At 55.3% G+C, this 27,215-nt stretch overlaps 1 protein-coding gene across 5 annotated transcripts in view; it reads right to left on the minus strand.

The window, feature by feature from the left end:
* The window catches only part of LOC132207818 (complement C4-like), a 343,465-nt gene that overhangs the window by 159,857 nt on the left and 156,393 nt on the right, over nt 1-27,215 (minus strand). For 4 of the 5 annotated variants that reach the window (XR_009443868.1, XR_009443867.1, XR_009443870.1 and 1 more), the window contains exon 5: nt 14,768-14,932. The gene's annotated coding sequence lies outside the window, so the exon portion shown is untranslated. Of the gene's footprint in view, nt 1-10,238; nt 10,357-14,767; nt 14,933-27,215 lie in introns of all 5 variants that reach the window. The other variant, XR_009443871.1, reaches the window with a different exon arrangement.

The following is a 27,215-nucleotide window of genomic DNA, read 5'->3' on the forward strand; positions in this document are numbered from 1 at the left end:
GCATCACATTTCCATCAGACACTGCAGCACATGTCACTCTGTCAGTGCATCCCATTTCCCTCAGTCACTGCATCCCATTTCACTCAGTCACTGCATCCCATTTCCCTCAGTCACTGCATCCCATTTCCCTCAGTCACTGCATCCCATTTCCCTCAGTCACTGCATCTCCTTCAACACAGTCAGTGCATCCCATTTCCATCACTCACTGTTTCCCTTATCTCACAGACGCTGCAGTCAATTTCCCACACTCACTGCATCCCATTTCCCATCGTCACAGCATCTCCTTTCCCTCAGTCACTGCATCCCATTTCACTCAGTCACTGCATCCGATTTCCCTCAGTCACTGCATCCCATTTCCCTCAGTCACTGCATCTCATTACCCTCAGTCACTGCATCTCATTACCCTCAGTCACTGCATCTCATTTCCCTCATTCACTGCATCCCATTTTCCTCAGTCACTGCAACCCATTTCCCTCAGTCACTGCAACCCATTTCCCTCAGTCAATGTATCCCATTTGCATCAGTCACTGCATCCCATTTGCATCAGTCACTGCAGCCCATTTCACTCAATCACTGCATCCCATTTCCCTGAGTCACTGCATCCCATTTCCCTGAGACTCTGCTTCCCAATTCCATCAGTCACTGCATCCCATTTCCCTCAGTCACTGCATCCCATGTCACGCAGTCACTGCATCCCATTTCACGCAGTCAAAGCATCACATTTCACACAGTCATGGCATCACATTTCACTCAGTCACTGCATCACATTTCACTCAGTCACTGCATCTCCTTTCCATCAGTCACTGCATCTCACTTCACTCATTCACTGCATCCCATTTCACGCAGTCACTGCATCCCATTTCACGCAGTCACTGCATCCCGTTTCTCAACTGACGCTGCAATCAAGTTCCGTCAGGTACTGCATCTCCTTTCCATCAGTCACTGCATCCCATTTCCCTCAGTCACTGCATCTCATTTCCCTCAGTCACTGCAACCCATTTCCCTCAGTCAATGTATCCCATTTGCATCAGTCACTGCATCCCATTTGCATCAGTCACTGCATCACATTTGCATCAGTCACTGCATCGCATTTCACTCAATCACTGCATCCCATTTCCCTGAGTCACTGCATCCCATTTCACTCAGACACTGCATCCCATTTCCCACGGTCACTGCACCCCATTTCACTCAGTCACAGCATCCCATTTCTCTCAGTCACAGCATCCCATTTCTCTCTGTCACTACATCCCATTTCCCACAGTCATTGCATCCAATTTCACTCAGTCACCGCACCCAATTCCCCACAGTCACGGCATCACATTACAGTCAGTCACTGCATCCCATTTCACTCAGTCACTGCAGCCCATTTCAGTCAGTCACTGCATCCCATTTCCCTCAGTCACTGCATCCCATTTCACTCAGTCACTGCACCCCATTTCCCTCAGTCACTGCACCCCATTTCCCTCAGTCACTGTATCCCATTTCACTCAGACACTGCATCCCATTTCACTCAGACACTGCATCCCATTTCCCACAGTCACTGCATCCCATTTCTCTCAGTCACTACATCCTATTTCCCACAGTCACTGCATCCCATTTCACTCAGTCACTGCATCCCATTTAATGGAGAGAGTGAATCCTATTCAACTGAGACAGCGAATCGATTTCCATCAGTCACCGCGCAATATTCCCCACAGTCACGGCATCACATTACCCTCAGTCACTGCGTCCCATGTCCCTCAGTCACTGCGTCCCATGTCCCTCAGTCACTGCATCCCATTTCCCTCATTCACTGCATCTCATTTCACTCAATCACTGTATCCCATTTCCCTCACTCACTGCACCCCAAGTCCGCTCGGGCACTGCATCCCCATGAACTCAGTCACTCCTTCCCAGTACCTCAGTCACTGCGTCCCATTTCCATCAGGTACTGCATCACATTTCCATCAGACACTGCAGCACATGTCACTCTGTCACTGCATCCCATTTCCCTCGGTCACTGCATCCCATTTCACTCAATCACTGCATCTCCTTCAACACAGTCAGTGCATCCCATTTCCATCACTCACTGTTTCCCTTATCTCACAGACGCTGCAGTCAATTTCCCACACTCACTGCATCCTATTTCCCATCGTCACAGCATCTCCTTTCCCTCAGTCACTGCATCCCATTTCCCTCAGTCACTGCATCTCATTTCCCTCAGTCACTGCAACCCATTTCCCTCAGTCAATGTATCCCATTTGCATCAGTCACTGCATCCCATTTCACTCAGTCACTGCATCCCATTTGCATCAGTCACTGCATCCCATTTCACTCAATCACTGCATCCCATTTCCCTGAGTCACTGCATCCCATTTCCCTGAGACTCTGCTTCCCATTTCCATCAGTCACTGCATCCCATTTCCCTCAGTCACTGCATCCCATTTCACACAATCACTGCATCCCATTTCACTCAGACACAGCATCTCATTTCCCTCAGTCAAGGCATCCCATTTCCGTGTGTCACTGCATCCCAATTCACTCAGTCACTGCATCCCATTTCCCTCAGTCACTGCATCCCATGTCACACAATCACTGCATCCCATTTCACTCAGACACAGCATCTCAATTCCCTCAGTCAAGGCATCCCATTTCCGTGTGTCACTGCATCCCAATTCACTCAGTCACTGCATCGCATTTCCCACAGTCACTGCATCCCATTTCCATCTGTCATTGCAACCCATTTTCCCTCAGTCACTGCATCCCATTTCACTCAGTCACTGCATCCCATTTCACACAATCAGTGCATCCCATTTCATTCAGTGACTGCATCACATTTCACTCAGTCACTCCACGTCCCTTCCTCAGTCACAGCATCGCATTTCACTCAGTCACTGCATCACATTACCCTCAGTCACTGCATCCCATTACCCTCAGTCACTGCATCCCATTTCCCTCAGTCACTGCATGCCATTTCCCTCAGTCACTGCATGCCATTTCCGTCAGTCACTGCATCCCATTTCACTCTGTCACTGCATCCCTTTTCATTCTGTCACTGCATCGCCTTTCACTCTGTCACTGCATCAGAGTTCACTCTGTCACTGCATCACATTTCACGCAGTCACTGCATCACATTTCACGCAGTCACTGCATCGCATTTCACTCAGTCACTGCATCGCATTTCACTCAGTCACTGCATCGCATTTCACTCAGTCACTGCATCGCATTTCACTCAGTCACTGCATCCCCTTCACCACAGTCACTGCATCCCATTTCCATCAGTCACTGTTTCCCGTATCTCACAGACAGTGCATTCAATGCTTCTCATTTCACTCAGTCACTGCAGCTCATGTCGCTCTGTCACCGCATCCAATTTCCATCAGTCAGTGCATCTCATTTCGCTCAGTCAGTGCATCTCATTTCGCTCAGTCAGTGCATCGCATTTCACTCAGTCAGTGCATCGCATTTCACTCAGTCAGTGCATCGCATTTCACTCAGTCAGTGCTTCGCATTTCACTCAGTCACTCCTTCCCAGTACTTCAGTCACTGCATCCCATTTCCCTCAGTCACTGCATCGCATTTCACTCAGTCACTGCATCCCCTTCACCACAGTCACTGCATCCCATTTCCATCAGTCACTGTTTCCCGTATCTCACAGACAATGCATTCAATTTCCCACACTCACTGCATCCCATTTCCCATGGTCACAGCATCTCCTTTCCCTCAGTCTCTGCATCTCCTTTACCTCAGTCACTGCATCCCATTTCCCTCAGGCACTGCATCCCATTTCCCTCAGGCACTGCATCCCATTTCCCTCAGTCACTGCATCCCACTGCTCTCAGTCACTGCCTCCCACTGCTCTCAGTCACTGCCTCCCACTTCACTCAGTCACTGCCTCCCACTTCACTCAGTCACTGCCCCACAAATTCAGTCACTCATGCCCTCCCATTTCACTCAGTCACTGCATCCCATTTCACTCAGTCACCGCATCGCATTTCACTCAGTCACCGCATCCCATTACCCTCAGTCACCGCATCCCATTACCCTTAGGCACTGCATCCCATTTCACTCAGGCACTGCATCCCATTTCACTCAGGCACTTGGGCCCAGTTCACTCAGGCACTGCGGCCCATTTCACTCAGTCACTGCATCGCATTTCACTCAGTCACTGCACCACATGTCACTCAGTCACTGCCTCCCATTTCAATCACTCACTGCCTCCCATTTCACTCAGTCATTGCATCCCACTTCACTCAGTCACTGCCTCCCATTTCAGTCAGTCACAACTCCCAAATTCAGTCAGTCACTCCCTCCCATTTCAGTCAGTCAGTGCATCTCCTTTCCTCTCAGTCACTGCATCACATTTCACTCAGTCTGAGAACCCCATCTCACTCAGTCAGTGCATCCCATTTCCCGTAGTCACTGCATGTCCTTTCCTTAGTTACTGCATCGCATTTCACTCAGTCACTGCACCACATTTCACTCAGTCACTGCACCACATTTCAGTCAGTCACTGGCTCCCACTTCACTCAGTCACTGCATCCCATTTCACTCAGCCACTGCATCCCATTTCACTCAGCCACTGCATCCCATTTCACTCAGCCACTGCATCCCATTTCACTCAACCACTGCAACCCATTTCACTCAACCACTGCAACCCATTTCACTCAGTCACTGCATCCCATTTCACTCAGCCACTTGATCATATTCACTCAGTCACTGCATCCCATTTAACTGAGTCACAGCATCCCATTTGACTCAGTCACGACATCCTATTTAACGGAAACATTGAATCCTATTCAACTGGGATCGTGCATCCATTTCCCTCAGTCATCGCACCCTATTCCCCACAATCACCGCATTCCATTTCCCTCAGTCACCACATCCCATTTCCTTCAGTCATTGCATCCCATGACCCTCGCTCACTGCATCCCATGACCCTTACTCACTGCTTCCCATTTCACTCAGTCACTGCGTCCCATTTCACTCAGTCACTGCCTCCCACTTCACGCAGTCACTGCCTCCCACTTCACGCAGTCACAGCCTCCCACTTCACGCAGTCACAGCCTCCCACTTCACGCAGTCACAGCCTCCCACTTCACGCAGTCACTGCATCTCCTTTTGCCATTAACTGCATCGCATTTCACTCAGTCACTGCATTACATTACCCTCAGTCACAGCATCCCAATTCACTCAGTCACTGCCTCCCATTTCACTCAGTCACTGCATCACATTACCCTCAGTCACAGTATCCCATTTCCATCAGTCACAGTATCCCATTTCCATCAGTCACAGTATCCCATTTCCATCAGTCACAGCATCCCATTTCACGCAGTCACTGCCTCCCACTTCACGCAGTCACTGCCTCCCACTTCACGCAGTCACTGCCTCCCACTTCACACAGTCACTGCCTCCCACTTGACTCAGTCACTGCATCTCCTTTTGCCATTAACTGCATCGCATTTCACTCAGTCACTGCATTACATTACCCTCAGTCACAGCATCCCAATTCACTCAGTCACTGCCTCCCATTTCACTCAGTCACTCCCTCCCATTTCAGTCAGTCACTCCCTCCCATTTCAGTCAGTCACTCCCTCCCATTTCAGTCAGTCACTCCCTCCCATTTCCCTCAGTCACTGCATCCAATTTCCCACATTCACTGCATGTCCTTTCCCTCAGTCACTGCAGCCCATTTAACGGAGACAGTGAACACTATTCAGCTGAGACAGAGCATCCGTTTCCGTCAGTCACCGCACCCTATTCCCCACAGTCACCGCATTCCATTTCCCTGGTCACTGCTTCCCATTTCACTCACTCACTGCATCCCATTTCACTCTGTCACTGCACCCATTTCAGTCAGTCACTCCCTCCCATTTCAGTCAGTCACTCCCTCCCATTTCCCTCAGTCACTGCATCCAATTTCCCACATTCACTGCATGTCCTTTCCCTCAGTCACTGCAGCCCATTTAACGGAGACAGTCAACACTATTCAGCTGAGACAGAGCATCCGTTTCCGTCAGTCACCGCACCCTATTCCCCACAGTCACCGCATTCCATTTCCCTGGTCACTGCTTCCCATTTCACTCACTCACTGCATCCCATTTCACTCTGTCACTGCACCCATTTCAGTCAGTCACTGCATCCCATTTCAGTCAGTCACTGCATCCCATTTCAGTCAGTCACTGCATCCCATTTCACTCAGTCACGGCATCCCATTTCACTCAGTCACGGCATCCCATTTCACTCAGTCACGGCATCCCATTTCACTCAGTCACTGCCTCCCATTTCACTCAGTGACTGCGTCCCATTTCACTCAGCCACTGCCTCCCATTTCACTCAGTCACTGCCTCCCATTTCACTCAGTCACTGCCTCCCATTTCACTCAGTCACTGCATCCCATTTCACTCAGTCACTGCATCCCATTTCACTCAGTCACTGCATCACATTACCCTCAGTCACAGTATCCCACTTCCATCAGTCACAGCATCCCATTTCACTCAGTGAGTGCATCCCATTTCACTCAGTCACTGCCACCCATTTCACTCAGTCACTGCCTCGCACTTGACTCAGTCACTGCATCTCCTTTTACCATTAACTGCATCGCATTTCACTCAGTCACTGCATTACATTACCCTCAGTCACACCATCCCAATTCACTCAGTCACTGCCTCCCATTTCAGTCAGTCACTCCCTCCCATTTCAGTCAGTCACTGCCTCCCATTTCAGTCAGTCACTCCCTCCCATTTCAGTCAGTCACTCCCTCCCATTTCAGTCAGTCACTCCCTCCCATTTCCCTCAGTCACTGCATCCCATTTAACGAAGACAGTGAACACTATTCAGCTGAGACAGTGCATCCGTTTCCGTTAGTCACCACACACTATTCCCCACAGTCACCGCATTCCATTTCCCTCGGTCACTGCTTCCCATTTCACTCACTCACTGCATACCATTTCAGTCAGTCACTGCATCCCATTTCACTCAGTCACTGCATCCCATTACCATCCATCACTGCATCCCATTTCACTCAGTGACTGCATCCCATTTCACTCAGTCACTGCATCACATTTCACTCAGTCACTGCATCACATTTCACTCAGTCACTGCTTCCCATTTCACTCAGCCACGGCATCCCATTTCACTCAGCCACGGCATCCCATTTCACTGAGCCACTGCATCCCATTTACATCAGTCACTGCATCCTATTTCACGCTGTCACTGCATCCCATTTCACGCAGTCACTGAATCCCATTTCCCTCAGTCACTGCATCACATTCCCCACAGTCACCGCATCCCGTTTCCCACAGACACGGGATCCCACTTCACTCAGCCACTGCGTCCCATTTCCCTCCGTCATTGCATCCCATTTCCCACAGTCACTGCATCTCCTTTCCTCAGTCACAGCTTGCCATTTCTCACAGTCACTGAATCACCTTTCCCTCAGTCACTGCATCCCATTCCACTGAGGCACAGCATCCCATTTCACTCAGTGACTGCCACCCATTTCACTCAGTCACTGCCTCCCACTTCACTCAGTCACTGCCTCCCACTTCACTCAGTCACTGCCTCCCACTTCACTCAGTCACTGCCTCCCACTTCACTCAGTCACTGCCACCCATTTTACTCAGTCACTGCATCTCCTTTTGCCATTAACTGCATCTCATTTCCCTCAGTCACTGCATCCCATTTCCATCAGTCACTGCATCCCATTTCCATCAGTTACTGCATCCCAGTTCACTCAGTCACTGCATCCCAGTTCACTCAGTCACTGCATCCCAGTTCACTCAGTCACTGCATCCCATTTCCCTCAGTCACTGCATCCCATTAACTTCAGTCGCAGGATCCCATTTCAAACAGACACTGCGTCCCAGTTCACAGTCACTGCATCCCATTTCACACAGCCACTGCATCCCATTTCACTCAGTCACTGCAGCTCATTTCACTCAGTCACTGCATCCCATTACCCTCAGTCACTGCATCCCATTACCCTCAGTCACTGCATCCCATTACCCTCAGTCACTGCATCCCATTTCCCGCAGTCACTGCATCCCATTTCCCGCAGTCACTGCATCCCATTTCGCTCAGACACTGAATCCCAGTTCACTCAGTCACTACATCTCCTTTCCATCAGCCACTGCATCCCATTTCCCACAGTCACTGCATCCCATTTCCCTCAGTCACTGCATCCCATTTCCATCGGTCACTGCCCCCATTTCCTTCAATCACTGCATCCCATTCCACTCAGTCACTGCATCCCATCTCACTCAGTCACTGCATCTCCTTTCCCTCAGTCAGTGCATCTCCTTTCTCGCAGTCACTGCATCTCCTTTCCTGCAGTCACTGCATCTCATTACCCTCAGTCACTGCATCCCATGACCCTCAGTCACTGCATCCCATTACCCTCAGTCACTGCATCCCATTACCCTCAGTCACTGCATCCCAGTACCAAGAGTCACTGCATCCCATTTCCCACAGTCAGTGAATCTCCTTTCCCTCAGTCACTGCATCCCATTTCCCTCAGTCAGTGCATCCCATTTCCATAAGTCACTGCATCCCATCTCCACAAGCCACTGCATCCCATTTCACTGAGTCACTACATCCCGTTTCACAGAGTCACTGAATCGCATTTGGTGTTCTCACTTGAATGCAATGGTCATGAATCTCCTCCAATGGCTGGTCATGTATTTCCAATGCAAAATTTTACCAAGTTTTGATTTTCAATTTTGATTACATGTGTCTCCTCTATTCTATAAGATGCTGCAATAAACTCAAATTTGACGAATCATAATTCAACCACCATTACCTGCAGAGTTAATTTCATCAAACAGATCCAATTAGAATTGTCACATTCCCAAATCCTGATTCAAGTTTTTCTAATTATGGGCCACGTGGTTCAGAAAAAAGACACTGAGAATCAGAGAGATGTACAGTCGGGAAACAGATCCTTTGGCCCAATTTGTCTATGTTGACCAGATATCCTAAATTAATTTAGTCCCATTTGCCAGCATTTGGCCCATATTCCTCTCAACCCGTCTTATTCATATACCCATCCACATGCCTTTTAAACGTACAAGCCTCCACCACTTCCTCTGGCAGCTCATTCCATACCTGCACCACTATGAAAAAAATCCGGTCCATTTTAAATCTTCCCTCTCTCATTTTTAACCTATTCCCTCCAGTTTTGGATTCCAGCAACCCGGGGAAAAGATCTTGGCTGTTTGCTCTATCCACGTCCCTCGTAATTGTATAAACTTCTATATGGTCAGCCCTGAACTCCAAAGTTCCAAGAAATAGCTGCCTGTTCAAGCCCACGGTATACCTCCAACCTCCGATGCTGGTAACATCCTTGTAAATCTTCTCTGAACCCTTTCAAGTTTACAACAGACAACAATACAGCGCACAACAGGCCTTCGGCCCTCAATGTTGCGCCGACATCCTTCCTCTCGCAAGGAGACCAAAATCGATTGCAGTATTCCAAAAGCAGCCGAACCAACGTCCTACATGGCTGCTAAGTGATCTCCCAACTCCTATACTCCATGCACTGACGAATAAAGGCGAGCACACCAAATATCTCCTTCATATCCTTTCTACCGGTGGCTGTACTTTGATGGAACTACGAAACTGCATTCCAGCGTCTCTTTATTAAGCAACACTCCCCACAACCTTCAGTGTAAACGTGCTGCCCTGATTTGCCTTTCCAAAATGTAGCACCTCACATTTAGCTAACCTCAACACCATCTGCCATTCCTCAGTTTATTCGCCCTTGTCAATGTCCCATTATATTCTGAGGTGACCTTCTTGGCTGGCTACTACACCTTCAATCACTGGGAAACTTATTAAACACACCTTCTATTTTCATATCCAAATCATTGCATCACTTCAACTCCCCCTCCCACTCCCTGAATGACATGTCCATCCTGGGCCTCTTCCAGTGTCACAACCAAACCACCCAGAAACTGGAGGAGCAGCACCTCATATTCTGCCTCGGGAGCTTCCAACTCAATAGCCTCAATATGGACTTGGCCACCCTCAAAATCTCCCCACCCGCCAGCCTCATCCCAAGACTAGTTCCTCCCCTCATCCCCGCCTCCATGACCTGTCCGCCTTCTCTCCCACCTATCCACTCTTCCCACCTCACTGACCAACTCCCACCACTGCTTGGAATTATTTTTCTTTTCACACTTCATCAGCTCGACGTTATTTCTAAAATCTATTTTCCAATTGTTGGAAAAAGTGAGATAAAGAGAAGTAAAAGAAGTTACATTCTTCCCACTCGGGAAATCTCTGAATATTCTGTTGAAAGGCCGCCAAGGAACGATGCAATTCTTTTGTCACAAACACTGTGAGGGAGACATCTTTTTCGGTTCCACTAACTCCACCCTAAGGAAGACAAACCCACGTAACATATCTAGTGACTTAAAGCATACTCTATTGTTGCCCAAGGTGGAGAGCTGGATGAACACAGCAGGCCAAGCAGCATCAGAGAAGCAAGAAAGCTGATGTTTCGGGACGAGACCCTACTTCAGAAAATTGGCGCTGGAGAATCTGAGATAACAAGGTGTAGAGCCGGATGATACTGCTTGGCCTGCTGTGTTCATCCAGCTTTACACCTTCTTATCTCAGATTCTCCAGCATCTGCAGTTCCTACTGCCTCTATTGTTGCCCTTTCACTTTACTGAACTAATATGAGCCAGTAGTTTTGTTTAGGCTCGTGTAATCTTACGGTTATTGGTCTGTACAAAATCCTGAATTAATTTTGATCGACTGACGGGAGGAGATGAATTTTATAGAAATTTTTGTTTTCTACCAATTTGCAGAGGGCATTGTGGGCGATTGAAGGACAGTGTTATTATCCTCCAGGTCTGTGGACTGCATCGTTACCAACTTGCCCATTTGCATATACATACAATATTCATTATGTACCAATGAAACATAATAAACCAATACTGCGTACTAAAAACAACGCTCACATATCAATGGAAATTTAAATATTTATCATAGAGTTTGAAGAATTGAATTCAATGATACAAAGCAAAAGCCAGTGAAGATGAGTGCAGTTGGTCAGCACTTTTGCCACGAAGTGGAGGTTGGCATTTTGAGGCCACCCAGGAACAAGCAAGCTCTGTCTAACTCCAAGGGCAGCACGGTGGCTCAGTGGTTAGCACTGCTGACTCACAGCGCCAGGGACCCAGGTTCGATCCCACCGTTGGGCGATCTTCTGTGCGGAGTTTGTACATTCTGCCCATGCCTGCATGGGTTCCTGCTGGGTGCTCTGGTTTCCTCCCACAGTCCAAAGATGTGCAGGCTAGGTGTATGGGCCATGCCAAACTTGCCCATTGTGTTTAGGGATGTGCAGATTAGGTGTGTTAGTCATGGGAAATGTAGGGTTACTGAGGAAAGGGTCGGGGGATGAGTCAGGGTGAGATGCTCTTTGGAGGGTGGCTGTGGACTTCTTGGGTCAAAAGGGGCTTGTTTCCACACTGGAGGGATTCTATGATATGGAAGTATCTTTTGAAGTGGACATTCATGGGTATGCTGGAACAGAGACCTTGAAATACTGCACAACAAATATTTGGAACTAGACTGTCAATTCAGACATAGCATCAAAAGAGGTCATGGAAGTTGTCACCGATATAAAGCAGGATTGATGAAAATCCAGCAGGAAATGGTGTCAAAAGGCACAGTATCTTTTATTCATCTCCAGTTATTTTGTCCAAGGCACTGGATGCTGGCAGGATTGAAACATTTAAGAAATGCTTCACAAATCACATATAAGGACCTGCACATCTTTGAACAATGGGAGGAAACTGCAGCACCTGGCAGAAGCCTCTCGCAGACGCGGGGAGGACGTGTCAATTCCACACAGATAGTTACCCAAGACTGGAATCTCAACTGGCTCCCCAGTGCATGAGCAGCTCTAACCAGTGAGCAACTACCTTGCCCAGAAGGGGTTTTATAAGCGCATACATTATTTCCATTAAGACAGATCCAATCCTCTATTTCCAATCAAAATAACATATTGTAGATATCATGACAACAATCAGAAATGATTTTGAATAAGTCAATCAAAAAAATTGAAATAGTTTCCAAGCCGAAATACTAGATATGGTGCAGCTAAGATGAATAGCGCAACAACAAAAAGGCCATATTTTATGTGACCATCGGTAACACTTGAAAACTTGCAACAATTTGTCGCCAGTAGTGCTCTGAAGTGGCTTGATGATGCACTCCTTCATACACTGGAATGAAACTCCAAAGATCACAAATTCTCCTTCAATACCCTGTTGTAACAGTGACTGCATCAACCTGTGTTTATGGGCCTGACTGGAATCCCACACAACATGCATAAACAAAAAAATAATCTAAGGTAATAGGAGAAAAAAATGTATGTGTGCAACGTCTTTGAAAAGCAATTATTTGTAGCGGCTGCAAGCCCATAAGGAATCTCGTTTCGCAGATGATATTCATTTGCACTGCAGGTCATGCCAGTCAGAATCAGTTTTCGTTTCATGACAGATAACTAAAATGTCCATTACAATGAACTTTGGTTGATCAGAAGATTTTAAGTAAGGACTATGTCTTATGTGAGCTGACAGCATTCGGGGATGGAGAAGGTACACTCACTGCTGGCATCTTGACACCATTGAATGAGCAAGCGTGGACACAAAGGTTGTAACAGGTCACAATTGTACAGGCAATATCTTTTGAGCTCCTTCCGAGCAGGCCTGTAATACTCTAAAGCTGTGCTAGACCCTCACTTCCTCCACCTTACGTACGCTGCCTTTTCTTTTTGACAAGAAGCACCTCTGTACCCGTCATCCAAGGCTCCTTAATATTACCCCTTCTACCCTGTCTCAGAGGAACAAATTTATACATCACTCGCAACAACTGCTCCTTGAACAGCCTCCACATGTCTGCCGCGCCCTTTCTGTGGAACAATTGCTCCCAATCTGTACTTCCCAACTCCTGTCTGATAGTATCATAATTTCCTTGACCCCAGTGAAATATCTTCCCCTGGTAACTGCTCCTTTCCCTTTCCATGGCTATGCTAAATGTGAGGCTCTTGCGGTCACTGTCGCCAAAGTGTTCTCCCACCACGAGATCTGACACCTGTCCTGGCTCATCGCCGAGCACCAAATCCAAAATGGCCTCCCGCCTCGTCGGCCTGTCCACAAACTAAGTCAGGAAACCCTCCTGAACACACCTGACAAAAACGGCTCCATCCAAACCATCTGCACTGAGGAGGTTTCAATCTATATTGGGAAAGTTGAAGTCACCCACAACAACAACCCTGCTACGTTTGCACTTTCCAACAATCTGCCGGCCAATGAGTTCTTCGATCTCTCAACTGCTATTTGGGGTCCGTAGAAAACCTCCAGTGAGGTGACTGCTGCCTTGTTGTTCCGAACTTCCACCCACACTGACTCAGTCGACAAACGTTCCTTGGCAACATCAGCCCATACCGCCTCAGTAGACGAGTCCTCAAAGGTTCTTTCAGCCGCCGTTATACTGTCCTTGACCAACAAAGCCACACCTCCCCCTCTTTTACCACCTTCCCAGACCTTAATGAAAGATCTAAACACGAGAACCTGCAACATCCATTCCTGACCCTGCTCTATCCATGTCTCCGAAATGGCCACAACATCGAAGTCCGTGGTACCTATCCAAGCTGCAAGCTCACCTACATTATTCCGGATACTCCCGGCATTAAAGTCGTCACACTTCAATCCAGCTTGCTGTCTGCCAGCACACTTCTGTGACAGTGAGGTCCTGACCATGTCCTCCCTACGCTCATCCTCCTGTGTACTGGGACTACACCTCAGTTTCCCATCCCCCTTCTGAGCTCGTTTAAATCCAACCGAATGGCACAGGCCAATTTCCCACCCAGGATATTAGTGCCCCTCTGGTTCAAGTGGATATCGTCCTGTTTGTCCAGGTCCCACCTTCCCCAGAATGAACCCCAATTGTCCATGTACCTGAAGCCCTCCCACCTGCACCATCCCTGCAGCCACGTCTTCAGCTGAAATCTCTCCCTGTTCTTTGCCTCGCTATCACGTGGTACGGTGACAAACTAGTGACGACCACTCTGTTTGTTCTCGCTCTCAACTTCCACCCTCGCTCCCTGAAATCCTGCCTGACATCCCTATCCCTCTTTCTACCTATGTCGTTGGTGCCTACGTGTCCCACGACTTGGGGCTGGTCAACCTCTCCCCTCAGGACCCTAAACACATGATCCGAGACATCACAGACCCTGGCACCTGATAGGCAACACACCAATCGTGAGTCTCTTTCGTTCCCGGCAAATCTTCTATCAGTCCCTCTAACTATTGAGTCCCCAATGACTATCACTCTCTTCCTATCCCCGCTTCCCTTCTATGCAAGAGGGACAGACTCTGTGCCAGAGACCTGCACCCTACTGCATACCCACTGCCAACTCGTCCCCCGGAACAGTATCCAAAATGGTATAGTTGTTTTTCAGGGGAGCGACCGCAGGGGATTTCAGAGGAACGACCACAGGGGAAGGTCAGTCAAGCTACACCGGGTAAACGTGCATTTTTGGCTGAAGAAACATGTGTTTCAATGTGAGCTAATGGAAGCAGCCATGGAGTCAAAGCTAAACGTTTTGACAATAAGACAACCATTCTGAAAAGCAGCAGACAGTGTGAAAAAGAAATGAGCTGCTTTAATATCCACTTAAAATTTATGTGGAATATCAGATGGAATTTTCTTATTGACTCCATTGTGCAATCATGTCGAGCTAAAAATGTTAACTGCATTAATTAAAACTAACCAGAAACGGACTTTGTCGTAAATGGTTTGACGATTTTCTGTATCTGGAACATCCCTTTTCCTTCTCCAACGAAGATCGTACCAACCTATGGTACCAAACTGTGAGTCAAATGGATGGGACACATAATCTTTCAATTCCTCATCAAAACAGTCTCATCGTATGGTTCTGTGCAATAAAAGAGAAAGAATAAACATGTTTCCCACAATTTTGCTGATGTTTACGAACAGAATGCTCAAATTCAAAAAGTTTGGGCTGGCATGTCTGCTTCCTCCAGCCTGTTTGAACTGTTCCATTCAATGTGAAATTTGTGTTAAGTTTTAGCACACAGGTCTATTTGATCTGCGCCACCACCTTCTATTAGTCATACATGCTTTCCCCCTCTTCCTGTAATACGTTCCTTGAAGTGTTCAATGAGATTTTGATTTTAAATCTTATCGTCATATTCTTTTGATTCTCAAGCATAAATGAATCTGATGTTGCCGCCATTCCATGCAGTGCACAGCACGTCAAACAGGAGTCTTGCTCTTGCCATGAGCACTGAGGTAGTATGGGGTCACAACTGTCTCATAGTTCGGAATGAAATTCTACATATAGGGCTATGAAGAGTCATGCAGTTAATTTTATTTGACATGCTATTTCTTTTCTGAACAAATATGCTGGATTTAAAGTGATCTTCACCCTCATTTAAAATGAATCCAACGTAAAACCAGCAAATCGAAATTTTAATTTGAGTTCAGTGTTACACAAATATATGACTTTTTAAAAAATTATATTCGAGTCAACATTAACATTTAATTCCCTGACACCGGGTGAACTTACTTTTAAATTCGAATTTTCCTTCGGTATTAACGGACAAGTGAGCCTTTTTGCAAGCACCGAAAGGCTGCACCAGTTTATGCTAAAACTTGCGGAACTGTAAGTTTCACAAATATGTTCCTATTAAACACTAATTCCTATTGAAGCAGTATGAAGCCAAATTCATTCAACTGGACAGCAAAAACGGTCAAGATTTTAAAAGCAAGCAACTATTTTGAAGTCACTCTTCGAACTAAATTCCATCTTGGTGTGTGAGAGTCCATAGGTTCCTCACTCTCAACGAACCATTCAACTGTCATGCAATTACTGAAACACACAGACAAAAAACATCAACGTTAACAGTCACTAAGATTTTGAGAGTGATTTGGAATTCGTACTAATTCCCCCCTGGGGAAAATCTGTTCCAATCTGGATAGTACTCACTTATTACCATCCAACCTACCTTCCCCAGCACCTCCTCCCCCTCCACGCTATTTGTTTCTGAGCTCCCTTCCACCCTCCATTTCTCAGGAAGGGTCCTGACCCAAAACCTCAACTTTCCTCAGCCTCTGATGCTGCCTGACAAAACGTCAGCTTTTACGCTCCTGAGATGCTGCTTGGCCTGCTGTGCTCATCCAGCTCCACACTTTGTTATCTCTGTTCATTTGCCTGTTCTTTCTATCGGACATGAATCATTGGCTATTTCGTTCCCAACACTTATCCCCTAACAACCACCTCTCTGTGATACCCAGAGTGATGTATCTGTCAATTTCAATCTGCACCACAAACTCATTCACTTTGTTTCATACACTCCCTGCAATTCAATACAAGATCTTCAGTCTGGCATTTACAGCCACCCTTCTTATCTGCTGCAGCTGAAGTGAGACTCCTGACCATTTCCATACTTTTTGTCCTATTACTTGCTCTGGAAACTTTGCTGAGCACTTACCAGCTTCTAACTTTTTCCACAATTTTCCATGCAACTGAGCTCACCCGCTCCACACTTTTTATTTTTACGCCCTAGCCCCAGACCTAGCTCTGTATTTTGCGAGGATACTTGTCCCAATATGATTCTCGTCGAGCCTATAACACCAGAACGACTCCCTCCTTCCCCATACCGATGCCAATGTCCCATGAATTCAAACACATTTCTGCCATGCCACCATTTGAACAATGTACATCTATAATTATGTTCACACCGTGCCAAATTGCTCAGATAATAATCCAGAGATTATTACCATTCTGGTTCTGCTTTCTCACCTCAGCACCTCGGTGCTCATAATCCCTCAGCAGAACCTCTTTCCTCTTTCTTCCATATCAATGGTACCTGTGTGGACCACGATAGCTGGATTTCTACTCCTCCCACTTCAAGTTCCTTTGTAGCCGAGATGGAATATTCTGAACCTGGGCACCAGGCAGGCAACACTACTTTCGAGACTCCCGATCCTGGTCACAACGAACAGTGTTCATTCTCCTAACTATACTACCTCTGATTATAACTACATTTCACTTTTTATCCCCTCCTGAATGTCCCCCCTGTACCAAAGTGCTACAGTCAGTTTACTCATCTTCCCTATACCCTGCACTCTCATCCACACACGAAGAAAGAATCTCAAACCTGTTCGATAAGATCAAAGGCCAAGGTTCCTTCTGCACTACATCCTGGATCCTTCCACCTGCCCTGATCTTTGTCATTGGCCACTGACCGAGTTTCAGCTAGTTAATCTAAGGTGTGTGACTGCCTCCTGAAGCACAGCATTCCCTGGTAACTCTGCCCCACATGATTTGTTGATTGGTCAAAACTGAGATTCCAGTTCATCAACCATAAGCTGGAGTCTGGGGCCTGACCACTCCCCCGTCATCTAGGTACAAATCATCATCTGGCCTGGCATCTCCATTTCAATTACTTCGATCAGCGGGGGGGCCAGTCGCAGTGAGCGGGTCAGGGCTGCGGGGACAAGTCCCTGTCAGCGGGTCAGGGGTGCGGGGGGCAAGTCGCAGAGAGCGGGTCAGGGGTGCAAGGGGCAGTGTCGCAGTGAGCGGGTCAGGGCTGCGGGGGCAGTGTCGCAGTGAGCGGGTCAGGGCTGCGGGGGGCAAGTCCCTGACAGTGGGACAGGGCTGCGGGGGGCAAGTCGCAGTGTGCGGGTCAGGGCTGCGGGGGCAAGTCGGAGTGAGCGGGTCAGGGCTGTGGGGGGCCAGTGGCAGTGAGTGGGTCAGGGCTGCGGGGGCAGTGTCGCAGTGAACGGGTCAGGGCTGCGGGGGGCAAGTCCCTGTCAGTGGGACAGGGCTGCGGGGGGCAAGTCGCAGTGTGCGGGTCAGGGCTGCGGGGGGCAAGTCGCAGTGTGCGGGTCAGGGCTGCGGGGGGCAAGTCGCACTGAGTGGGACAGGGCTGCGGGGGGCCAGTGGCAGTGAGTGGGTCAGGGCTGCGGGGGCCAGTCCCTGTCAGCAGGTCAGGGCTGCGGGGGGCAAGTCCCTGTCAGCAGGACAGGACTGCGGGGGGCAAGTCGCAGTGAGCGGGTCAGGGCTGCGGGGGGCAAGTCGCAGTGAGCGGGTCAGGGCTGCGGGGGGCAAGTCGCACTGAGTGGGACAGGGCTGTGGGGGGCCAGTGGCAGTGAGTGGGTCAGGGCTGTGGGGGGCAGACCCTGTGAGCTGGTCAGGGCTGCGGGGGACAGTCCCTGTCAGCGGGTCAGGGCTGCGGGGGGCAAGTCCCTGTCAGCGGGACAGGACTGCGGGGGGCAAGTCGCAGTGAGCGGGTCAGGGCTGCTCGGGGTCAGTCCCTGTGAGCGGGTCAGGGCTGCGTGGGCCAGTCCCTGTGAGCGGGTCAGGGCTGCGGGGGGCAAGTCGCAGTGAGCGGGTCAGGGCTGCGGGGGGCAAGTCGCAGTGAGCGGGTCAGGGCTGCGGGGGGCCAGACGCAGTGAGCGGGTCAGGTCTGCGGGGGCGAGTCCCTGTCAGCGGGACAGAACTGCTGGGGGCAAGTCCCTGTCAGCGGGACAGGACTGCAGGGGGCAAGTCGCAGTGAGAGGGTCAGGTCTGCGGGGGGCAAGTCGCAGTGAGCATGTCAGGGCTGCGGGGGGGGAGAGCCCCTGTGAACGGGTCAGGGCTGTGGGGGCCAGTCCCTGTGAGCGAGTCAGGGCTGCGGGGGGGCAAGTCGCAGTGAGCGGGTCAGGGCTGCGGGGGGCAAGTCGCAGTGAGCGGGTCAGGGCTGCGGGGGGCAAGTCGCAGTGAGCGGGTCAGGACTGCGGGGGGCCAGTCCCAGTGAGCAGGTCAGGGCTGCGGGGGCCAGTCCCTGTGAGCGGGTCAGGGCTGTGGGGGGCAAGTCGCAGTGAGCGGGTCAGGGCTGCGGGGGGCGAGTCCCTGTGAGCGGGTCAAGGCTGCGGGGGGCAGTGTCGCAGTCAGCAGGTCAGGGCTGTGGGGGCCAGTCCATGTAAGCGGGTCAGGGCTGCGGCGGGCCAGTCCCTGTGAGCGGGTCAGGCCTGCCTGGGGCAAGTCGCAGTCAGCGGGTCAGGGCTGCGGGGGGCAAGTCGCAGTGAGCGGGTCAGGACAGCGGGGGGCAAGTCGCAGTGAGCGGGTCAGGACTGCGGGGGGCCAGTCCCTGTGAGCAGGTCAGGGCTGCGGGGGCCAGACCCTGTCAGCGGGTCAGAGCTGCGGTGGGCCAGTCCCTGTGAGCGGGTCAGGGCTGCGGGGGGCAAGTCGCAGTGAGCGGGTCAGGGCTGCGGGGGGCCAGTCCCTGTGAGCGGGTCAGGGCTGCGGGGGGCAGTGTCGCAGTGAGCGGGTCAGGGCTGCGGGGGGCAAGTCGCAGTGAGCAGGTCAGGACTGCGGGGGGCCAGTCCCTGTGAGCAGGTCAGGGCTGCGGGGGCCAGACCCTGTCAGCGGGTCAGAGCTGCGGTGGGCCAGTCCCTGTGAGCGGGTCAGGGCTGCGGGGGGCAAGTCGCAGTGAGCGGGTCAGGGCTGCGGGGGGCCAGTCCCTGTGAGCGGGTCAGGGCTGCGGGGGGCAGTGTCGCAGTGAGCGGGTCAGGGCTGCGGGGGGCAAGTCGCAGTGAGCAGGTCAGGACTGCGGAGGGCAAGTCGCAGTGAGCGGGTCAGGGCTGCGGGGGCATGTCCATGTCAGTGGGACAGGACTGCAGGGGGGCCGGTCCCCGTGAGCGGGTCAGGGCTGCGGGGGGCCAGTCCCTGTGAGCGGGTCAGGGCTGCGTGGGCCAGTCCGTGTGAGCGGGTCAGGGCTGCGTGGGGCAAGTCGCAGTGAGCGGGTCAGGGCTGCTAGGGGCAGTGTCGCAGTGAGCGGGTCAGGGCTGCGGGGGCCAGTCCATGTAAGCGGGTCAGCGCAGCATGGGCCAGTCCCTCTGAGTGGGTCAGAGCTGCGCGGGGCAAGTCACAGTGAGCGGGTCAGGGCTGAGGAGGGCAGTGTCGCAGTGAGCGGGTCAGCTCTGCGGGGGGCAAGTCGAAGTGAGCGGGTCAGGGCTGTGGGGGGCAAGTCACAGTGAGCGGGTCAGGGGTGCGGGGGGCAAGTCACAGTGAGCGGGTCAGGGGTGCGGGGGGCCAGTCGCAGTGAGCGGGTCAGGGCTGCGGGGGTCCAGTCCCTCTGAGCGGGTCAGGGCTGCGGGTACCAGTCCCTGTCAGCAGGACAGGACTGCAGGGGGCAAGTCGCAGTGAGCGGGTCAGGGCTGCGGGAGGCTGGGTAGCATTGAGCGGGTCAGGGCTGCGGGGGGTCAGTACCTGTGAGCGGGTCAGGACAGCGGGGGGCCAGTCCCTGTGAGCAAGTCAGGGCTGCGGGGGCCAGTCCCTGTCAGCGGGTCAGAGCTGCGGTGGGCCAGTCCCTGTGAGCGGGTCAGGGCTGCGGGGGGCAAGTAGCAGTGAGCGGGTCAGGGCTGCGGGGGGCCAGTCCCTGTGAGCGGGTCAGGGCTGCGGGGGGCAGTGTCGCAGTGAGCGGGTCAGGGCTGCGGGGGGCAAGTCGCAGTGAGCAGGTCAGGACTGCGGAGGGCAAGTCGCAGTGAGCGGGTCAGGGCTGCGGGGGCATGTCCATGTCAGTGGGACAGGACTGCAGGGGGGCCGGTCCCCGTGAGCGGGTCAGGGCTGCGGGGGGCCAGTCCCTGTGAGCGGGTCAGGGCTGCGTGGGCCAGTCCATGTGAGCGGGTCAGGGCTGCGTGGGGCAAGTCGCAGTGAGCGGGTCAGGGCTGCTAGGGGCAGTGTCGCAGTGAGCGGGTCAGGGCTGCGGGGGCCAGTCCATGTAAGCGGGTCAGCGCAGCATGGGCCAGTCCCTCTGAGTGGGTCAGAGCTGCGCGGGGCAAGTCACAGTGAGCGGGTCAGGGCTGAGGAGGGCAGTGTCGCAGTGAGCGGGTCAGCTCTGCGGGGGGCAAGTCGAAGTGAGCGGGTCAGGGCTGTGGGGGGCAAGTCACAGTGAGCGGGTCAGGGGTGCGGGGGGCCAGTCGCAGTGAGCGGGTCAGGGCTGCGGGGGTCCAGTCCCTCTGAGCGGGTCAGGGCTGCGGGTACCAGTCCCTGTCAGCAGGACAGGACTGCAGGGGGCAAGTCGCAGTGAGCGGGTCAGGGCTGCGGGAGGCTGGGTAGCATTGAGCGGGTCAGGGCTGCGGGGGGTCAGTACCTGTGAGCGAGTCAGGGCTGCGGCGGCCAGTCCCTGCGAGCGGGTCAGGGCTGGGGGGGGCAGTGTCGCAGTGAGCGGGTCAGGGCTGTGGGGGACAAGTCGCAGTGAGCGGGTCAGGGCTGCGGGGGGCAAGTCCCTGTCAGCGGGAGAGGACTGCAAGGGGCAGGTCCCTGTCAGCGGGACAGGACTGCGGGGGGCAAGCGGCAGTGAGCGGGTCAGGGCTGTGGGGGCCAGTCCCTGTCACCGGGTCAGGGCTGAGGAGGGCCAATCCCTGTGAGCGGGTCAGGGCTGCGAGGGGCAAGTCGCAGTGAGCGGGTCAGGGCTGCGGGGGTCAGTCCCTGTGAGCGGGTCAGGGCTGCGGGGGGCAACTCGCAGTGAATGGGTCAGGGCTGCGGGGGCAAGTCCCTGTCAGCGAAACAGGACTGCGGGGGGCCAGTCCCTGTGAGCGGGTTAGGGCTGCGGGGGCCAGTCCCTGTGAGCGGGTCACAGCTGCGCGGGCCAGTCCCTGTGAGCGGGTCAGGGCTGCGGGGGCCAGTCCCCCTGAGCGGGTCAGGTCTGTGGGGGGCAAGTCGCAGTGAGGGGTCAGGGCTGCGGGGTGCAAGTCGCAGTCAGCGGGTCAGGGCTGCGGGGGGAAAGTCGCAGTAAGCGGGACAGGGCTGCAGGGGCATGTCCCTGTCAGCGGGACAGGACTGCGGGGGTCAAGTCGCAGTGAGGGGGTCAAGTCGCAGTGAGGGGGTCAGGGCTGCGGGGGGCCAGTCCCGGTAAGCGGGTCAGGGATGCGGGGGTCAGTCCCGGTGAGCGGGTCAGGGCTGCGGGCGGCAACTCGCAGTGAGTGGGTCAGGGCTGCGGGGGCAAGTCCCTGTCAGCGGAACAGGACTGCGGGGGGCAAGTCGCAGTGAGCGGGTCAGGGCTGCGGGGGGCCAGTTGCAGTGAGCGGGTCAGGTCTGCGGGGGGCCAGTCCCTGTGAGCTGCTGAGGGCTGCGGGGGCCAGCCCCTATCAGCGGGTCAGGGCTGCGGGGGACCGGTCCCCCTGAGCGGGTCAGGGCTGTGGGGGGCCGGTCCCCCTGAGCGGGTCAGGGCTGCGGGGGGCTTGTCGCAGAGAGCGGGTCAGGGCTGCGGGGGACAAGTCGCAGTGAGCGGGTCAGGGCAGCGGGTGCAAGTCCCTGTCAGCGGGACAGGACTGCAAGGGGCAGGTCCCTGTCAGCGGGACAGGACTGCGGGGGGCAAGTCGCAGTGAGCGGGTCAGGTCTGCGGGGGGCAAGTCACAGTGAGCGGGTCAGGGCTGCGGGGGGCAAGTCGCAGTGAGCGGGTCAGGGCTGCGGGGGGCCAGTCGCAGAGAGCGGGTCAGGGCAGCGGGTGCAAGTCCCTGTCAGCGGGACAGGACTGCAAGGGGCAGGTCCCTGTCAGCGGGACAGGACTGTGGGGGGCAAGCGGCAGTGAGCGGGTCAGGGCTGTGGGGGCCAGTCCCTGTCACCGGGTCAGGGCTGCGGAGGGCCAAGCCCTGTGAGCGGGTCAGGGCTGCGAGGGGCAGGCCGTCTGAGCGGGTCAGGGCTGCGGGGGGCAAGTCGCAGTGAGCGGGTCAGGGCTGCGGGGGCCAGTGCCCCTGAGCGGGTCAGGTCTGCGGGGGGCAAGTCGCAGTGAGGGGTCAGGGCTGCGGGGAGCAAGTCGCAGTCAGCGGGACAGGGCTGCGGGGGGAAAGTCGCAGTAAGCGGGACAGGGCTGCAGGGGCAAGTCCCTGTCAGCGGGACAGGACTGCGGGGGGCAAGTCGCAGTGAGGGGGTCAGGGCTGCGGGGTGCAGTGTCGCAGCGAGCAGGTCAGGGCTGCGGGGGCAGGCCCTCTGAGCGGGTCAGGGCTGCGGGGGGCAAGTCGCAGTGAGCGGGTCAGGGCTGCGGGAGGCTGGGTAGCATTGAGCGGGTCATGGCTGCGGGGGGTCAGTACCTGTGAGCGAGTCAGGGCTGCGGCGGCCAGTCCCTGCGAGCGGGTCAGGGCTCGGGGGGGCAGTGTCGCAGTGAGCGGGTCAGGGCTGCGGGGGGCAGGTCGCAGTGAGCGGGTCAGGGCTGCGGGTGGCAGTGTCGCAGTGAGCGGGTCAGGACCGCGGAGGGCAAATGGCACTGAGCGGGTCAGGTCTGTGGGCAACAAGTCGCAGTGAGCGGGTCACGGCTGCGGGGGCCAGTCCATGTGAGCGGGTCGGCGCGGTGGGGGCCAGTCCCTCTGAGCGGGTCAGAGCTGCGGGGCCAAGTCGCAGTGAGCGGATCAGGGCTGTCGGGGGCAGTGTCGCAGTGAGCGGGTCAGGGCTGCGGGGGGTAGTTCGCAGTGAGCGGGTCAGGGCTGCAGGGGGCCATTCGCAGTGAGCGGGACAGGACTGCGGGGGCAAGTCGCAGTGAGCGGGTCAGGACTGCGGGGGGCAAATCGCAGTGAGCGGGTCAGGGCTGCCGGGGGCAAGCCGCAGTGAGCGGGTCAGGGCTGCGGGGGGCCAGACGCAATGAGCGGGTCAGGGCTGCGGGGGCAAGTCCCTGTCAGCGGGACAGGACTGCAGGGAGCAAGTCGCAGTGAGCGGGTCAGGGCTGTGGGGGCCAGTCCCTGTGAGCTGGACAGGGCTGCGGGGGCCAGTCCCTGTCACCGGGTCAGGGCTGCGGGGGGCAAGTCGCAGTGAGCGGGTCAGGGCTGTGGGGGGCCGGTCCCCGTGAGCAGGTCAGGGCTGTGGGGGGCCGGTCCCCCTGAGCGGGTCAGGGCGGCGGGGGGCCAGTCGCAGTTAGTGGATCAGGACTGCGGGGGGCAAGTCGCAGTGAGCGGATCAGGTCTGCGGGGGGGCAAGTCGCAGTGAGCGGGTCAGGTGTGCGGGGGGACAAGTCGCAGTGAGCGGGTCAGGGCTGCGGGGGGCCAGTTCCTGTGAGCGGGTCAGGGCTGCAGGGGCCAGTCCCTGTCACCGGGACAGGACTGCAAGGGGCAGGTGGCAGTGAGCGGGTCAGTGCTGCGGGGTGCCGGTTTGCGTGAGCGGGTGAGGGCTGCGAGGGGCCGGTCCCCCTGAGCGGGTGAGGACTGCGGGGGTCAGTGTCGCAGTGAGCGGGTCAGGGCTGCGGGGGGCAGGTCGCAGTGAGCGGGTCAGGGCTGCGGGGGGCCATTCGCAGTGAGCGGGTCAGGGGTGCGGGGGGCAGTGTCGCAGTGAGCGGGTCAGGACTGCGGGGGGGGCAGGTCGCAGTGAGCGGGTCAGGACTGCAATGGGCATGTCCCTTTCAGCGGGACAGGACTGCGGGGGCAGGTGGCAGTGAGCGGGTCAGGACTGCAAGGGGCAAGTCCCTGTGAGCGGGTCAGGGCTTTGGGGGGCAAGTCGCAGTGAGCGGCTCAGGGATGCGTGGGGCAAGTCGCAGAGAGCGGGTCAGGGCTGCGGGGGCCAGTTCCTGTGAGTGGGTCAGGGCTGCGGGGGCCAGTACCTCTGAGCGGGTCAGGGCTGCCGGGGCAAGTCCCTGTCAGCGGGACAGGACTGCAAGGGGCAGGTCACTGTGAGCGGGTCAGGACTGCGGGGAGCAGGTCGCAGTGCGAGGGTCAGGACTGCAAGGGGCAAGTCCCTGTGAGCGGGTCAGGTCCGCGGGGGTCAAGTTGCAGAGAGCGGGTCAGGGCTGCGGGGGCCATTCCCTGCGAGCGGGTCAGGGCTGCAGGGGCAGGCCCTCATAGTGGGTCAGGGCTGCGGGAGGCAAGTCGCAGTGAGCAGGTCTGGGGTGCGGGTGGCAATGTCGCATTGAGCGGGTCAGGGTTGCGGGGGACCAGTCCCTGTGAGCGGGTCACGGCTGCGGGGGCCAGTCCCTGTCAGCGGGTCAGGGCTGCGGGGGCCAGTCGCTGTCAGCGGGTCAGGGCTGCGGGGGCCAGTTCCTGTCAGCGGGACAGGACTGCAAGGGTCAAGTCGCAGTGAGCGGGTCAGGGCTGCGAGGGCAAGTCCCTGTCAGCGGGACAGGGCAGCGGGGGAACAGTCCGCGTGAGTGGGTCAGGGCTGCGGGGGGCAGTGTCACAGTGAGCGGGTCAGGGCTGCGGGGGGCAAGTCGCAGTGAGCGGGACAGGACTGCGGGGGTCAAGTCGCAGTGAGCGGAGTCAGGGCTGCGGGGGCCCAGCCCTCTGAGCGGGTCAGGGCTGCGGGGGCCAGTCCCTCTGAGCGGGTCAGGGCTGCGGGGGACAGTCCCTCTGAGCGGGTCAGGGCGGCGGGGGACAGTCCCTCTGAGCGGGTCAGGGCTGCGGGGGCCAGTCCATCTCAGCGGGTCAGGGCTGCGGCGGCCAGTCCCTCTGAGCGGGTCAGACCTGCGGGGGCATGTCCCTGTCAGCAGGAAAGGACTGCGGGGGGAAAGTCGCAGTGAGCGGGTCAGGGCTGCGGGGGCCAGTCCCTGTGAGCGGGAGAGGACTGCGGGCGGCAAGTCCCTGTCAGCGGGACAGGACTGCGGGGGGCAAGTCGCAGTGAGCGGGTCAGGTCTGCGGGGGCCAGTCCCTGTGAGCGGGTCTGGGCTGCGGGGGCCAGTCCCTGTGAGCGGGTCAGGGCTGCGGGGGGCCAGTCCCTGTCAGCGGGTCAGGGCTGCGGGGGGCAAGTCGCAGTGAGCGGGTCAGGGCTGCCGGGGCCAGACCCTGTGAGCGGGTGAGGTCTGCGGGGGGGGCCAGTCCCTGTCAGCGGGTCAGGGCTGCGGGGGGCAAGTCGCAGTGAGCGGGTCAGGGCTGCGGGGGCCAGTCCCTGTGAGCGGGTGAGGTCTGCGGGGGGCCAGTCCCTGTGAGCGGGTCAGGACTGCGGGGGGCAAATCGCAGTGAGCGGGTCAGGGCTTCCGGGGGCAGTGTCGCAGTGAGCAGGTCAGGGCTGCGGAGGGCAAGTCGCAGTGAGCGGGTCAGGGCTGCGGGGGGCAGTGTTGCAGTGAGCGGGTCAGGGCTGCGGGGGGCAAGTCGCAGTGAGCGGGTCAGGTCTGCGGGGGGCAAGTCGCAGTGAGCGGGACAGGACTGCAGGGGGCAAGTCGCACTGAGCGGGTCAGGGCAGCGGGGGCTAGTCCCTCTGAGCGGCTCTGGCTGCGGGGGCCAGTCCCTCTGAGCGGGTCAGGGCTGCGGGGGCCAGTCCCTCTGAGCGGGTCAGGGCAGCGGGGGCTAGTCCCTCTGAACGGCTCTGGCTGCGGGGGCCAGTCCCTCTGAGCGGGTCAGGGCTGCGGGGGCCAGTCCCTCTGAGCGGGTCAGGGCGGCGGAAGCCAGTCCCTCTGAGCGGGTCAGGGCTGCGGGGGCCAGTCCGTCTGAGCAGGAGACAGTGAATCCTATCCAAGTGAGACAGTGAATCCATTTCCATCAGTCACCGCACCCTATTCCCCAGTCACGGCATCACATTTCCCTCAGTCACTGCGTCCCATTTCACTGAGACAGTGAATCTCATTGAACTGAGACGATGCATCCCATGACCCTCAGTCACTGCATCTCTTTTCGCTCAGTCACTGCAACTCATTTTCCTCAGTCACTGCATCCCATTTCACTCAGCCACTGCATCCCATTTCACTCAGCCACTGCATCCCATTTCACTCAGCCACTGCATCCCATTTCACTCAGCCACTGCATCCCATTTCACTCAGCCACTTCATCATATTCACTCAGTCATTGCATCCCATTTCCTTCAGTCACTGCATCCCATGACCCTCGCTCACTGCATCCCATGACCCTCACTCACTGCTTCCCATTTCACTCAGTCACTGCTTCCCATTTCACTCAGTCACTGCTTCCCACTTCACTCAGTCACTGCATCCCATTTCACCGAGTCACTGCCTCCCAATTCAACACAGTCACTGCCTGCCACTTCACACAGTCACTGCCTGCCACTTCACACAGTCACTGCCTGCCACTTCACACAGTCGCTGCCACCCATTTCACTCAGTCACTGCCTCCCACTTCACTCAGTCACTGCCTCCCACTTCACTCAGTCACAGCATCCCATTGCCCTCAGTCACAGCATTCCATTTCCAAGTCACTGCATCTCCATTCCCTCAGTCACTGCATCTCATTTCCCTCAGTCACTGCATCTTATTTCCCTCAAACACTGCATCCCATTTCACTCA

This window comes from Stegostoma tigrinum, unplaced genomic scaffold, assembly GCF_030684315.1.
Source record: "Stegostoma tigrinum isolate sSteTig4 unplaced genomic scaffold, sSteTig4.hap1 scaffold_167, whole genome shotgun sequence".
Taxonomy (NCBI): Eukaryota; Metazoa; Chordata; class Chondrichthyes; order Orectolobiformes; family Stegostomatidae; genus Stegostoma; species Stegostoma tigrinum.